This window comes from Enhydra lutris, unplaced genomic scaffold (assembly GCF_002288905.1).
Source record: "Enhydra lutris kenyoni isolate GAN:26980312 unplaced genomic scaffold, ASM228890v2 scaffoldscaffold7, whole genome shotgun sequence".
Taxonomy (NCBI): Eukaryota; Metazoa; Chordata; class Mammalia; order Carnivora; family Mustelidae; genus Enhydra; species Enhydra lutris.
In genome coordinates this window covers 35,624,268-35,626,426 of record NW_019154091.1, presented here as the reverse complement: position 1 = coordinate 35,626,426, position 2,159 = coordinate 35,624,268, and the positions used below count along the sequence as shown (strand labels likewise).

At 41.9% G+C, this 2,159-nt stretch overlaps 1 pseudogene across 1 annotated transcript; it reads right to left on the bottom strand.

Moving 5' to 3' along the window:
* Positions 1–364: 364 nt before the first annotated feature.
* Positions 365–1,818, bottom strand: LOC111142140 (annotated as a pseudogene). The gene has a single exon (XR_002640243.1). The product of XR_002640243.1 is annotated as a dnaJ homolog subfamily A member 1 pseudogene (transcript).
* Positions 1,819–2,159: the final 341 nt, after the last annotated feature.

The window sequence follows — 2,159 nt, the reverse complement described above, 5'->3', positions numbered from 1 at the left end:
GTGTGCTGTTGCAGGGTCATATGGTAGCTCTATTTTGCATTTTTTGAGGAATGTCCACACTATTTTCCAAAGTGGCTGCACCAACTTGCATTCCCACCAACAGTGTAAGAGGGTTCCCCTTTCTCCACATCCTCTCCAACACTTATTGTTTACTGTCTTGTTAATTTTGGCCATTCTAACTGGTGTAAGGTGATACTTCAAGGTGGTTTTGATTTGAATCTCCCTGATGGCTAGTGATGATGAACATTTTTTCATGTGTTTGTTAGCCATTTGTATGTCTTCATTGGAGAATTGTCTGTTCATGTCTTCTGCCCATTTTTTGACATGATTATCTGTTTTGTTTGTGTTGTTTTTTTTTTTGAGCTTTTATATTTGAGTTTATTCTTCATTTAACTATTAAAACACTACTATAGTTGAATATTAAAACAAAAACAATAGCAAGTAGTGAGCTATGATTATAGTCCTTCACTCATTCACTACTGCACATAAAATGCCAGCAGTGTTATTCACTGGCCCCATTAAGAGGTCTGACACTGAACACCACCCCTGGGATGATGTTCATCATCCTCATATGCTTCACCATTGTAATGGCGCCGTCTTTCCTGATTTGGATCAAAGTCCACCAGTTCTACCTGGTCCATTTCATCAGTCTCTTCTACTTCCTTCCTCTCAGGTAGGAGTTTTTCCAGCAAAGAGAGTTTATCAGGATACAGAAAGCCATTCTCAGGAAAGTTTACCTTAAATTCGATGATGAGGCGACCCTTCTCATATGGCCTATGATAAATTGGCATGCCTTCATTTAGCACACACTTGATATCTCCATGCTTGACAATTTGACCTGGATGAGAGGTGATGACAATGGTTCGGTTGTCCAGAGTAGATATTGGCTTTTGGAAACCGCACAGTGCTTCAACCAGCTGTATGTCCATACACATGAAAAGGTCTTCTCCTCGCCGAGTAAAAACAGCATGGTCCTTCTGATCTAAAACAATGATAATATCTCCTGGTTCCAGTCCTGGTTCTTGGTCTCCTTCACCATGGAATGTTATCTTCTGGCCATCTTTCATGCCTTTGTCAATATGAACTTCTAGAATCTTCTTCTCTCGAACTATCTTCCTTCCATTGCAGCTTTTACATCTATCTTTAGGACTGATCCGTTCCCCATGGCCCTGGCACTCCATGCACACAGACTGAATTTGCTGAACCATTCCAGGTCCTATCTGATGAATTCTTATTTGCATTCCAGTACCTCGGCAATTGGGACAACACTCAACTGCTCCTTTCTTACCACCTCGGCCTTCACATTTATCGCAAATCACATTTTTTTGCAGAGCTAGTTTTCTTGTTGCACCATTATATAAATCTTTTAAGGTTACTGAGAGCTGATGCACAACATTTTTACCTCTCCTTTCTCTCTGCATTCTTCCTCCTCCTCCAAAAAACATATCAAAGATGTCCATGGGGGAGCCAAAACCACCACCAGCTCCACCTTCTTTAATTGCCTGTTCACCTCCTTTGTCATATAATTCCCTTTTCTTTGCATCAGAGAGTACTTCATAAGCTTGAGAAATCTGTTTAAACTTCTCTCCTTCATTTGGATTCTTATCAGGGTGGTACTTTAAGGCCAGTTTCCTGTAGGCCTTTTTCAGTTCTTCTTGGGTGGCATTGGGTTTGACCCCCAAAACATCATAGTAAGTGGTTTCTTTCACCATTTTCTACAGCCGGTGAGAGGGCCGAGGCCAATGTGGGGGAGCGGGAAGGAGCGTGTTGCTGGGCGCAGCTCGGGTAGCCGCCGCGTCTCACCGAGAGTTCTGGAAAGTTCCCTGTGTGTGTTGAGTTTAAGGAGTTCTTTGTACATCTTGGATATCAGCCCTTTGTCTGTAGTGTCATTTGTGAATACCTCCTCCTATTCCGTGGGTTGCCTCTTTGTTTTGTTGACTGTTTCCTTTGCTGTGCAGAAACTTTTGATCTTGATGAAGTCCCAAAAGTTATTTTTGCTTTTGTTTTCTTTGCCTCTGGAGACGTGTCTTGAAAGAAGTTGCGGTGGCCAATGTCGAGGTTACTGCCTATGTTCTCCTCTAGGATTTTGATAGATTCCTGCCTCATGTTGAGGTCTTTTATCCATTTTGAGTTTATCTTTGTGTATGGTGTGAGAGAAT